We start from the raw sequence: 14,349 nt of genomic DNA on the forward strand, positions 1-14,349 counted from the left end.
GAGATTTGAAGATTTAATGTAAACACATTTTCCTGGTAAATAAAGTCCCGTGTGTATCCATATTCCCTCCCTTCCCAGTAAATAAATGATTAAAAAGTCTAAGTTTTAGAGCTGTAAGCCTCATCATTTCTAGGTGAGGGAAGAAGGGCTCAAAATGCAAAGTAACTTGCTCAAGATTCTGAAGCTATACCCAAAGATTAAGGAATGTGTCTAGGAACGACCATGTGGCATCATTAATTCTGGTCCCATTCAGAATTTGCAATAATTCAGACAACGTCTCAAGGGAAGCGAGACCTGGAGCCCCTCAGGGATCTCATCAGTTCTGTCGGAGGACCCTGTCTGAGCACCAGATGAACTCTGAGTTTGGGCTTCCCTCTGAGGCCTGTCTCTCCACCCCATTTCTCCGCTCTCTCTGTCCACATCCGGAGCTCCATAACCCACCTCCAGGGGCACAAGCAGGCCGTGGTGTCCAGGGCAGCTGCGGACCGACCTAGGCCCCCTTCCTGGAGAACCAGTCCAAGTGAGTCCCTGGGCAGAAAACATAAGGATGCTCTACATAAACAAGCTGGCCTTAAACAGGGGAGTGAGGAGTAACAATTTGTTTCTCTTTTGTTCTGTTTTAAAAGAACCACACAAACCCAACTTTCCAGAGCCCTCACATGGAATTTCCAGGTCTTTCCAAGAAACTGCCATACAATGATCCCCATATAAGTAACTTGGTTTGATGGCCCCAGCTCAGCTTCTTGGGATCCTGCTCTTGTATTAATAGGTGGGACTGCCCGGCTTCCCAGACACAGCCCTGCACGCCCCCGCAAACATAAAACGCCGTGTTAGAAGTTCGGGTCACCGCCGCTCCCTTCCTTCCTCAGAAAATCTTTCACGTAGCACGAATTACCATCCCAGGCAACCAGTCATGTTCGAGAGTCTAATGGCTCTTACAGGCTTCCCAGGCGGGGCTCAGAGACCCCACTGGAGACTCTACCCCCGCTGCCAAGGCCCAAGGATGCACCTGCCGCATGTCCCTTCCCTGGAGGCACCACAGAGTTCTCTCTCTCTCTCCAATCTTCTCTCTAACTCCTAAGAGGAGCGATCAAGTTCAGGTCAGCTGAGTAGGGCCTCACCTGTGGATGAGGAGGGGGAGGCCCAGGAAAGCCTGGAAAGAGGGATCACAGTGAAGATGAACCCCTGCACTTTCTCAGCTTCTCTGAGGACAGAGCAAGAGGAAGCAGCGAGAGCGAGTTGGAGGCAGATAGGACCTTGGAAAGTGCCGTGAGGTTGGTCTTAGAGCCCTTGTCCCCCACCCACATTTGACCACAGGTTACCAGTGTGATCTGGGCCACAGTTTCCTCACCTTTAAAATAAAGACTGATTTCCTAGATCACAGGTGGCAAACACAAGGCCTGTGGGCCTTCCACCTTGTTTTATCCAGCCCGGGACCCAGCGGCAGCACTGAGCTCCTTGCCCCTCGTTAAGGAGGGGTTACATTTACACAGTCCTAACATTACATTGAAGGCAACAGCGAGGCCAATGTGGCCCCTAGCGAAAATGAGTCTGACACCCTGTGACCTAGATGACTGCAAAGGTGCCCCAGCTCTGTTGTTTTAGGGTTCAGTAAAGACTTTCCGACACAGCAGGGAGGGTATGTGAAACTGATATCTAAGGACATTTGTAGCGTTTCCTTCCCAGAGATACAAAAACCCAGACCAGAATTTTGGTCACTTCAGATGGTCTAGAAGATGCCGGACCTGAAGCCAGGGGGATAAATCAGATGACGTATCAGATTCATTCCAGCCCTGAGAGTTCACTGATCTAGAATGAGACAGGTGGGACGCAACGTCAGGCCACATTTCTGGACTGAGTCAGGAGTCAGACGTTCCTGATCTCTCCAGCACGGGTGTGGGGACACTCAGAGTGGGTGAGTCCAGTGTCACTGCTACCCAGTACCATTTGTAGTCAGAGCTTTTGCAGGGCCTTTCCTGTGTGCATTACTTGCATTAATTAGATTAGGTTTAGGCCAAGCTGCAGTAACAAATAACCCCCAACTTCCCCGCAAATGCAGCAGGTTTACATGATAGATGTTTTATTCTTCTTGCTCACTTAACAGTCTTAGGCATTGCTGTTCAGATCAGTGCCGGGGGGCGGGGGGCGGGGGGGTTGTCTTCCCACAATCTTTCAGGGATCCACACTATGGCAGTTCTGCCATTCTCCAATGTATGGATGACTTCCGAAGTTGCCCTTGGAATTGACATTCCAGTCAGCCAGAGGTGAGAACAACATGGAGATGTGAGCATGGGAAGTTTTGATGGGCCCAGCCTGAAAGTGGCATGCTTCACTTCCTCTGACATCTCACTGGAGAGAACACGTTCGTGTGGCTCACTGAACTGCAAAGGCATCTGGGAAATACAGTCTAGCCATATAGGCAAAGAGGGGGAGAAGGGGTGTGGGTAGATAGCTAGCAGTCTCCGCCCTATCACTTGACATCAGCAGGGAAGGGAAAGGAAGGGTAGAGGAGATTCACCAGTTTCTTCCTTCATAAAACAAGAGCGTTGAATCAGATGATCTCTCAAGGGCCTGTCTGCTTTCATGCTATGGCTCCAAGAGGTGGTGCCATGTGCTTGGGCACCAAAGAAAACAAGCCTGCAGGCTCCTGAGCAGCAGGTCCTTAGCCTGAGCAGTCCTCCTGTGCCAACTGGCCTGGCTGGTAGACCCCGCAGAGAGGGCCTTGGGCTCTCTCCAAGCTCTCTTCCTGAGCTGCTCTCAATCCTTGGCCAAGTTAAGTGATCTCTACTGACCTCAGTCTCTCCAGCTGTACAGTGGGAAGAAAAATGATGAAACTTTGCATTAGCCAGGGTTGGTCTGAGGACATGATGAGATCACTGTCTGGAAGGCACCAGGAGCTCTCCTGACTGAAGTGCTCTACACAATGCCTTTGGTGTAACCAGAGCCTCTAATAACACTGCACCCTGGACAGGTTCGGAGGGTGCCCAGGTCCTGAGGACACTGCTCCTGCAGAACCTGTGGCAGTGTGGGTGGCATTGCCATGGCTGGGATGCAGTGGTGGCTGCCAAGCAGTAACGTCACAGGGTCACCGAGGGCTGCGAGCTCAGTCTTAGACACCTGGATTGAACTTCAACTGGGATGGTGGGTGGGGCCCGGGCACAATCGTCCTTGGGCCTGCCCCTCAGCTCTGCGCTCGCCACCCTGTTACACCCTGCATCTGTTTACTCATCCTCTCCTCAGCTTGCGGCGTCCCAGCCCCAACCTCTGAGCTGCTTTCTGGAGGTTCTGTGCCTTGTTCATCTCTGTAATCCCAGGACTTAACACAGTAGCTTCTTTCTTTTACTCAGTCACTCAACTAATATTTACTAAGTGACTATCCTGTGCCTGGCACTATACTGGTATTGAGTGAGTCTCAGACCTCAGGGAGGTCTGAGGTTTGGAGGAGACAGACAGTACTCAAAAGAACATAACTGCGGACCTGTCACTGTGGGAGATGATATACAGCACAGCACTAGAGGGGATGGGTGTTGGGGTCCTCTGTAAACAGGAGGTTGAGCCATGACCTGAAAATGCGTGGGCCATTAATATGTTGGCTGTTAATCGGGCAAAAGAGAATGGGAATAGTATGTGCAAAGGCCCTGAGGCAGGAGGCATTGCGACAAATGTAAAGGATCAAAAGCAACCTAATGCGGCTGAAAGTGAGAGTGTGGAGGAATCCTGTAGGGGAGAAAGTGAGGCTCTTTTTTATAACAACCAGGTCAAGCAGACCCTAATGGTCCATTTTAAAGATTTTTGCTTTATCTTTAAAATTTAGGGAAGTCACTGTAAGGTTTTAAGGTAGGGAGTAGGGTAAGACGGGAGTTGGAGGAGAGAAAGAGTGAGGAGTGATAGGATTTGCAGGTAGAAATCATCATCCTATGGATGACATGGGGGATAATCTAGAAAGAAACAAAAGCTGTGTCCCAACTCCAAGGGAGTCCAAGTGAGAAATAATAATTCTTGGACAGGAAGACAGAAGTGAGTGCAGAGAAACATGTGAGTTTCAGATTGTAGGAGACAAAATCCACCAGATACGGAGGATGAGGGATGCCACTGACAAGGAGAAGGAACAGTGGGTGAGAACTAGATATTTGAGGTCGAGACTGTTCACTTGGTTTTGATATTGGGCCTGGGGTAACCCTGAGACATCCAAATGGCACATGTAAAGTGTGCACTTAACCCTGGCCGGTATGGCTCAGTTCATGGGAGCATTGTCCTCTACACTAATAGGTCATGGGTTCAATTCCTGTCCAGGGCACACACCTAGGTTGCAGATTTGTTCCCCAGGTGGGGCACATTAGGGAGGCAACCAGGCAGTGTTTCTCTCTCGCAACTCTTTCTCCCCCTCCACACTTCTCTCTCCAAAAGCAATGAAAAAATGTCCTCAGGTGAGGATAAAAATAAATTAATTAATTAATAAATTAATAATCAATATTAAAAACGAAGTGTGCATTTAGATTTGCAAACTTGAAGGTCAGAAGAGAGAGGCTAGTCGAGTGTGCACAGGCAGGGAGATCACCTAGGGAAGACAGAGACAGTACAGTGAGAAGAGCCTACAACTGAGCCCTGAGGGCGAACGGCGCGGCCAGAGATAGGAGACTGAGCCACAGAGGACACCGGGCAGGAGCCAGGAGGCCAAAGGAGGAATTCCGAGATAGTCACGCTGCTGGAGCAAAAGGGAGAATGTGTGGTTAACAGTGTGTGGTGCTGCTGAAATGTCAAGCACGGTGCAGACGGAAAATGTCCACTGGGTTTAGCAACATGGGAGTCACCTCACCAACACAGGAGTCACACTCTTCCACGGAGGGGTGGAGGAGAAGCGACAATGGAGCGGGTTGGGAGAGTGGGAAGTAAAGGAGCCAAGCCGATCCAGAGAGTTTGGCTTTGAAGGAGAGGAGTGAGTTGGGACGGTAACTACAGGGCAGTGTAGGCATGGGGGACTTTTTCTGGTTTTCAGTGGGGGAATTAGAACATGGAAAGGGTCTACTTGGAAGAGAGAAAATCGAAATTCTAAGAGAAAAGATCGTTAACAGGATTAGGTTTCTGAGAAGCAGGAGGGATGGAATTCACAGCACGGGGGGAGGGACTGACCTTGGGAGGGGGAGCGAGAGGGTGGCCCAGTGAAGGGGTCTGAATTTTTATCTGAGGATTCTAAGAGGACTTCCGTTTTCTTTATGAAGTAGGAGACAAGGATGTTTGCTAAGAATAAAGGGACCGAAGGAGTGGGACCTGAGAGATTTGAAATGTTGAGGAACACAATCTACTCATGTCCCAAGGCTGCTGAAGTGAAGTGCCACACTCGTGGGGACGTGAAACAGGACAAGTTTCTCCATTCACAGGTCCAGGGGCTGGACATCCCAAATCAAGGTGGCCGCCCTCCCTCTGACGGTTCTGGGAGAGAATTCTTCCTTGCCTCCCCAACAGGCGGTTGCTGGCAATCCTTGGTTGAGGTGGCTCCTTGGCTTGTGGGTGCATCACTGCAGTCTGTGCGTCTTTGCATGGCCTTCTCGTAAGGACACCAGTCCTTGGATTGAGGACCCAGCTTCATTCAGTATGATCTCATTTTAACTCGATTACTTCTGCAAAGATCTTTTCAAATAAAGTCACATCCACAGGTACCAGGAGTTAGGATTTGCACCTATCTTTTGGGGGACACAGTTCTGTCCACTACAGTGAAGAAGCTGAGAAACAGTTGTAGAGAGTGAGAGAAATGTGCTAGAATGCCAGCCTTGTCCAGGGCTCACAGAGATCGACAGTGGAGCGTGTCCAGTGGCGCCAGCTGTTCCCAACTTGCTCCCCTCTGCTGATCCGCATCCAGCATCCTTGGCCTGAGCTGGGGCATCTCAGCTCCCCCCAACTTCAGGATAGATTCCCGCCCTCCAGGAGCAAAGACTTCACCTCTCCTGACCCGTCCTCCCTCCCCATACCAGTCTCTGCATACCACTCGGTCCTGCCCAGGGATACATCAAGAAGCCCCGAAGACCGAAGCTGCCAAGCTGGCCCTGACAGCGCCAGGGCTACAACAGATGGTGGAGAATTCCAGCCACCGTGCAACACTCGGTGCACCTGCACTGTCTTGTTCAGAGCTCCAGGAAGCAAAGTGCCTTGGAATTTCAACTAAAGAACTGAAGGAACAAGCCCATCTCCTTACTTTTGACCTTCCAGGATAAGCCTTGCTGTCCCCTTTCTAGAATGTCAAGAATGGTTTCCTTTCATTTGGACTGAGCTGGGCTGCTTGCTGGACACAAGCCAAGGACCCCTTGCTGCTTCCCCACCAGCCCGTGCAGGACTCCAGCGGCATTTGCATTGGCCAGCCAAGGTGAGAATGTAAACACTGCAGTCCACCGCTAACGCCCTGGGACCTCCTCCAGGGAGGAAGGCTTGCTCATGGCTTGGCCAGGCTCCCAAGCATCGTGTACAGCAATTCTGAGTTCCAACTTAGACAGCTTGGGGTGGGTCCTTGAATGACCTTCTGTTTCTTGTCTGACCATCTGAGAGGACCATTCCATTCCAGAAAACATTCCCCCGATAAAATCGGTTACGCACTGTAAACGTCAATGAGCCAGGAACATTCTCGGGCACAACAGGATTCTGATAAAGTGGTCTTATTTTGCAAATACCTCCCAGTGTGAAAAATCCTCCCTGTAACAAGCAGGGAAATTCTTTGGATGCCGGGCCCTTGGGGAAAGTGACCAGAGACCTAGGGCAGGAGAGAAAACCCAGAGCGAAGTTCCCACTGTGGGCAGAGGGGACTGGGTTTTCAGGCATCATTTCATTCAATCAGCCATCAACACGTACTTGATGAACTCTTTCCAAGTGTTAGGCCCTGATCCAAAGCCACTGGGAGGGCGAGGTCTCCACGCGGCTGCCAAGCTCTCCTGTCTTTCAGAAGGCCGTGGTAACTGGCCCGGCTCACGCAGTCCAGGTTAGCGGTCAGCAAACATCCACACTTGCGCCTGCGATCCAGACGCCCCACCCCCGCTTGCCACTCCTGTCTGCCTCCCTCTGAGGGGCTTCGAGTTCTCCTCTTCCCGCTGTGCTCCGACGGGCCTCCCGTTCTTTTGGCCTTTTTCTCTATACTGCTTTCTGTTCCCAGGTGTCCCCTTGTGGGGTTGTTTCCAGGTACCTCAGCCTCTACTTTTCTTCATGTCTCGCTGCGCATCACAGGGCCCCTCCTGGTGTTACCCAACAGGGGTTCAAGGGGGGCAATATTTGGCCCACCCAGGGATGACAAAAAAACTGTTACAGAACAGATACACTGGGCCCAGGACTCCAGAGGATGGTATACAAATACCGTCCGGACCTACTGGGCCCGATCTTCCATGGCCAATTGGAAAGACATCTCTCAATGCCAGAGATTTGTGAAAAGGAAACAAAATGTTTATTTTAATGCTATTCAGACCTAACGTCTTCATTAAAATATCAAAGTCCTTCGGGGTATCTACCTACGCACACAGCACTCCCTTCTCCCCCTGTCCTAACTCCAGGTACCCTAAATCAGGAAAAGAGCACACGTCCGTTTTTCCAGGCCTCTGGTACCATCAGCTGTGTCACCATCCAGGCAGGATCTCCAATTAATCCAAAGTCATGCGGCACCTCCTTACGGTCCACTGGCAAGAGTTCTTTGTACCCATTTTCCCAGTCAAAGTCTCTCCTGCTTTCCAGGCCCCGCAGCCAAAGGGAGCACCCCAAAGCCGCGTGGGCCTCTTCTACCAAAGCCGCAGGGGTCCGCACTCCACCAAAAGTGTGTGTCTTTCTTCTTCACCTGGCTGCAGGGATCTCCATTCTGGCAAAGCTGCGTGGTTTTCCCTTTCACCTGGGAAAGAGGGGGTCCGCACTATGCCAAAACCGCATGGCTCTCTTTCACCTGGTCAAGAGGGGACCCTTACTCTGCCCAAAACTACATGGCTCTCTCCCCAGTGGCTGCTGTGTCTGGGTTTTAATCCCTGCACCAATCTTCATCTGTACTCCTATTTCCGACTCCTTCCACGATCAGTTACACCTGCCAGTATTTCTGCATTATTCCAAGTTTACTGGGCTGCCATGGTAAGTCTGGGCAGGTGTGGCCCCATGTCATGGAGCCAGTCTTCTCCAAGCTCCCACACAGGTGCTGTAACTCGGGGACCTGCCCCCCAGTTACATCTTGGAGGGGAGTGACTTCCATCCCCCTGGCTCCAAGCCTGGCCACAGCCATTTAACATATCCAAGTGACCCACCAAAGGCTATAGACCAGGCCATGGATTAGCCGCAAGGCTGTGGCTGTACAAAACAGCCCTGCATGTTCCTGCTCCATGTGTCCCTTCCCCCAACTCACACCTGTGGGGGAGGGGTGAGGACATCTTATATGTCTCTCCAATACTCCTATACACTTTGAGTTCTGGACACCACTCCAAATCTTTTGGGGGCCCCCTCTTGGCTGCACCCTGTATCGCTCGCACGTCTGGTTCTCTCCATCTCCACCAGGCTCTTTTCCTCTTTGTACGCCTTTCTTCCAAGCAACCCATCTCCATCGCCCCCTTCTCTTTTCTGTTTCTTCTCTTTAACAGACTGTTACACCGAACTAAATACATTTTAAAAATACTTGTGAAAAAAACTTTTACATTCTCTGGGTTTTATTTTTTATATTGTTAGAGGATGATGTGGACTTCTCTGTTGTCTGATTTCTTACAAGAGCATGAGCAACTGTGTAAAACTCTTTATTAAAATATGGTGTATATTGAGAAAAACGCAGGCACCTGTAGAGGGCCGTGCACGAGCCGGGCAGAGCTCAGCGCATGACGCTGGCAGAGGTTTGTGCAGTCGGCACTGAGACAGAAAGGTGCCCACGACGGTCCCCCCCGCCCATCATTCTCCCCACACACATCACCACTATTCTGACTTCTTTCAGCATAGCTCAGTATTTTTTGATGAGATACCTGGGTTAGTATTTTATGTCAAGAACTCTTGACTGTCTAGACACGTACTCTCTTCTGTCTAGCTCAGCATTGGGATGGCGAGCTTACCCACCTTGCTGCTCGTACTGACAGACCCTTGGTTCTCCTTGTCGGTGGTGCCCGGGGTGGGGCTAGCCCACGGGCTGCTTCCCCTTCTATTGCAGTGGCCATTTCACAGCTGCTACCGGCAGTGCTGCTACTCACTGCCGTGAAGGTGCCATTTGAGAGCATGTGGTTCCTTTACAACCAGGAAAAAACTATTTCCATCTGGAAAGATGGAGCTAGATGGCCGAGTCGATGTTTGACAAAAGGGTTCTGGAGCAGGAAGTGGGACACGTGAGTCCTCACTCTGGCCTCTCTGTTGCCTGGCTCTGCAGCTGTGAGCCAATCAGTTCGCCCCCGGGAGCCTCAGTTTTCCACTCACAAAGACGCAACGCCGACCGTTGGTCGGTGTCGCTGCCTCACGGTGAGCTGTGCCAGCGTCTAAGATGATGGCTGTGAAAAAAGTGCTTCGTGCAAAAATAAAGTGTGTTATTTTATTAAAGAAGAAATTAAGTAAGAGTTACATTGTGAGGCTCTTGATTTATCTGTTTTTAAATTTTGAAAATGAAAATTGAGCCCGTGGTTTTCATTGGACAGAAGATCCCCCCAATCCTCGACCCACTGTGGGGAAAAAAAAGATAAATCATAAATAAAAGACAGTGAATGTCTCAAAATGTCCTGTTTCCAAAGGTCCTAATTTCACATGAGCAAGGGGGAACATGTGGCCTGTGATCTCTTTTCCCCCTTTCTAGTGACTTTGGTTTTTAACAGTCAGGGGATCCTGGTCTAGGTAAGGGACAGCAACAACAAAAACACCTGTCTGGGCTGTAGGGACCCAAGGGACAGGCCCAACCGCCCCCCTCCCCAAAGAATAGGGACACACCCAAAGAGGACACACAGAAGACCACAGGTCCCAGCCCAGTGCCCCGTACACTACCCTGCATCATAAGGAGAGAGTCAGACGAGGGTGTGGGGCAGGAAACAGGGCCACGAGTCTGCCGACCAGCAGAGCAAATCTAAGGCTCTGTGCCCTCTGCCAACATGGGGTCATGCGTTCGTGTAGGGAAGCTGGTGCCGCTCACACACTGGTGTGGAGGCTGGCGAGGTGCCCACCGCCAGCTCCCACCCAGTTCTTCCTCGCCGCCCAAGCCGAACAAGCCCTGTGCTCTGAGGCTCAGGCCCAGTCGTTCTCATGACACCAGCAGCCCTGTGCTTGGGGCTCTGGGGATGCAAAGCTCCAGGGTCCCTGTCCTCATCTGAGTATGTGTGGGGGGAGCAGGGCCCAAATGAGAGAGAACAATTCAGGAAGGAGGCCACATGTGCAGGAAGGATTCTGAGGAGGAACTCATAAAGCGATGGAGCAATGAATGAGAGCCTTAAAAATGAGACTTTATACTAGTGGTTCTCAGCCCCGGCTGGACACTAGAGCTGCCTGGGGAGCTTCTGCCACAGGTTACTGAGTAGACCCCACCTGCCCAACGAGAATCTCTGGCTGTGAGGCCTGGGCACCGGTATTCTTTAAAAGGCCTCTGGGTGATTCCAACGTGCAGCCGGGACTGCAAACCCCCGCCTTACACTCAGTGCAGTAGGACACCGAGACTCAGTGTGAGCTTTCAGGGTAGAGGAACAGGACCAGAGTGGTTGCTCAAGGAGCATTTATGGAGTACCTACTCTGTACCAGCAGGAGCTGCGCCAGGCTCTTGGTACACAGAGATGAGAAAGATATTGGGTTGGCCAAAAAGTTCACTTATTTTTTTTCCATACGATGGCTCTAGTAGTGCTTAGCTGTCTTGAACTTCATTCAAAACAATTTTGTTAGATTGTATTGTGACAGCTGTCATATCAGCATGCGTTTAAAAAAACTGATAAAAATTGGTGAATTCTTGTGCAGCCATTTTAATATTGAAGATGGAAGAAGATATTATTTCAAGGAATATAAAAATGGCACTGAAATGCAAAAACAAAGATGTGTGCAGTGTACGGAGAAGGTGCTGTGACTGATCAAACATGTCAAAGTGGTTTGTGAAGTTTCTTGGTACTACGGACATTTTGGCCATATAATTCTTTGCTGTGGGGCTGTCTTACGCATTGGACGATGTTTAGCAGCACTGCTGGCCTCTACCCACTAGAAGCCAATAGTGGGAGATACCTGACATACTCAAAATATCCAAGTCGATAATGTTATTGGTGAAAATGAAAAAATGTGTCTTTTATTTTACAGAAAAAGTCAAACAGACTTTCTGGCCAACCCAATACCCAGAGTCCCTGCCCCTGCCGAGCCAGCTGAGGGGGAGAAAAGACAGATCCATAATAAGTACAATATAAAGCATCTGAGGAACGTGTGAACCAGGAGCTTAAAGGACATTGAGGATTTTCTGGAGAAAGTTTTCCTAGAGATGTGACATTAGACTTCATTTCCGGAAGAGTTAACCAAGCCAAGAAAACAGGGAGAACATTCGAAGTGGACAAAAGTCATGTACAGGCGGTGAGTCCCACAGAGACCCGCTGTGTTCCGTATAACAGGGAGCATGGGGAGAGGACTCTGGAAAGAATGCCAAAGGCCAACACCACAGGCCCAATTGTATTTGAGCTTTCTGTATGTGAAAACGAGCCAGAAAGAGCAGATTAGAAGAGTAAGAGGAAGGTAGGGAGGCCAGTCAGGAGCCACCGTAGCGGTCCAGTTGTGAAGTGATGAAGGCCTGGACCGAGGAATCGATGGTGGGAACGAGGAAGAGAGCAACCCAAGAGATGTTTCCAAAGAAGGCAACAAGTTGAATCTGGCAACAGAACACATGTAAGGAGAGCTAAGTTGTGTGTGTGTGTGTGTGTGTGTGTGTGTGCACGTGTATGTAAGAGAGAAAGAGAGACAGGGATGCAAACATAGATGGCTTTACAGCATGATTTGAGAGAGAAAGACAACAGGATAACAGGATAACATGGCATTAGCAAGGATGGGGTGCTGGGTAGATGGTGTGAATTTGACATAACTCCAAGACATCCACATGGAGATGCATCCAAAGGCTAGCTTCGGGGCAGAAGGTGGAGTAGAGAAGGTGAGGAAGGACAGTATAGGACAGAGAAAGAAAGGAAAATGGATGGCAACCAGCAGACCAGGCACAGGTGTGTATTTCCCAGGGCCGACCTGGTGGGTGTGTGGGTGGAGACAGGAGGGAGGAGAGGATGAGGTGGATAAGCAGCTGGGACCACGGGGTATGCAGGTGTGGCCTCTGCCGACGGAGCAGTGTTTACCTTTAGGAAGGAGAGGCATTTCTTAATGGAGGTACAGTGTCCAAGAAAACTCCCTCCCGAGGCCTGAAGCCAGACCCGACCCTCTACAGCGGGGCCCAGGACATTTTTTCATGCAGAGAGTCAGTGTTTTAGGCTTTGTGCCACTCAGCTCTGTGGCCATTCAGCGTGTGAATGGACGGGCTTGGCTGTGTCCCCATAAAGCTCTATTTAAGAAAACAGGCAGTGGTTAAAATGCTTACTTTTATTTTGTGTGAATTTTATCTCCATTAAAAATTAAAAGAGAAAAAACAGACCCTGGGCTCGATTTGGCTCAGGGGCTATAGTTTGCCCACACATGCCCTAGAGAGGGAGGAGGGGCAGCTGGGGACTTACAGAGAGAAGATAAGGTCTGGGCTGGCCCCATGGGGACTGTGAAGAGTGACCCAGCTCTGCCACTTACTAGCTGTGTGACCTCGAGTAAGTTACTTAACTCTCCTTAGCCTATTTCCTCATCTGTGATACAGGGGAAGTAGCAATACTTCCCTCACTGAGTTCTTCTGAGGATCGAAGGAGACAATGAACATGAGCAGTAGCATAATGCCTGGCTCAATACAGATTTTCTTACAGAACTTTAAAGAATTGACCGTGAGTCGGAGGATCCCAGCTGCGGATGGGTGCCGTGATCACGGACCCCAGGCAGTGGTGTCAGCGGAGCCCTGAATGACAGTGTAGAGCTCCCTGCCCACTTCTGATTCAGTCAGACTGGTGTGTGAGCCGGGAATAAATGTGCTGAGTGTCAAGTTACTGAGACTTAGGGGCTGTTTGTTGCAGCAGCAAGTCCACCCTGACTAAAGCAGTTGCACAAAGTCACACAGAGGTGCCCCCTGACAAGCAGCTCAATTAAAAGTTGACACTGCGGTCTGAAGCATCTCCCCCGGCGACTTTCAGTTTGGGACTCATATTTGAAAGCAGTGCTGTTTTCTCCGTCTTCAACCTCTTACCACATATGGTGTCTGTCACAGCGCATGGGTCCGCCCTCAACCAGCCCTCCTGCTGGCTGCTGGGTGGAGGGGGTGGGAGGGGAGTGACTGCTAATCCTTTGAAATTCCACTCACCCCCAGGGCTTCCCAAAGTGAATCTGATGGAGGCCACATGGCCTCTATTTTAAGCCAGGCTTCACATTTGGCGAGTCCGGCCTTTTTTAATAGCATGCCTTCTCTAACAGACTGTCAGGAATGAACACACACACACACTCATAGGTATGTTTTTAAAGAAACAATAAAAGGAGCTAAAAATCCAGACTGACTATTATTTTGGAGACTCCCAAGTAGAGAGCTGTTTCTGCTTCTTTTAGAGAAAGGCTGTGGCCACCCTCACCTCAATGGCTGGTCAACGGCTGTCTGGCCTCCACCCACCCCTAGGCCACCAGCCTTGATGCTGCGAAATGGGCTGCGTGCCCAGGGACACAGCCAGCCGGGGACCCCCTGGTGCTGGTGGGTCTTTCTTGCCATCTGCCTTGCCTCTTACTTGAATGTGACCTTCCCCTCCAGAAGACTACCTTGTCAAGAGTCAGGGGCTTATGCCTGTACTTGCCGTCTCAAATCAACACACTGGCATCTATCTCTGCTTGTAAGCCTCCTGGTAGGAGGCCAGGCACATCTCCCAGGTGCAGGGGTGTGGTGAGCACAGACTTCTGTCCTCTCTCATCTGCAGAGAAGGGCAAACAGTATGGGATAACCCCCAGCCTGTGCAAACACCACATCTGATCTTGGGCACTGAAGTGACCGTGGAGGGTATAAGGCAGGGCAAGAAGAGGGTCATTTGCCCCAGAGCAAGCCTTGGTTGAAAAGAACCAGAGAGGCAGGGAGATTTTTGATGTTTCAGAAAAACCCCTAAGGCTCTAAGAAGGAAGGGGAGAAGACTGAGAGAAGTGATCTGCGGAAGTGGTCAAATGAATGTAATAAACCAAGGGTGTGGGAGGGGGAGGCAGAGTTGAAATGGTGATCACATGGCAACTCTTGTCGGTTTTCCTCATTCTGATTGGGCCTGGGCAGGTTTCCTGCTGGGGGTGAATGAAGGTGTCCTACCCTCTGTGGCTGACGAGGCA

Source organism: Sturnira hondurensis, unplaced genomic scaffold (assembly GCF_014824575.4).
Source record: "Sturnira hondurensis isolate 20B ecotype Veracruz unplaced genomic scaffold, ASM1482457v3 Scaffold0021765, whole genome shotgun sequence".
NCBI lineage: Eukaryota > Metazoa > Chordata > Mammalia > Chiroptera > Phyllostomidae > Sturnira > Sturnira hondurensis.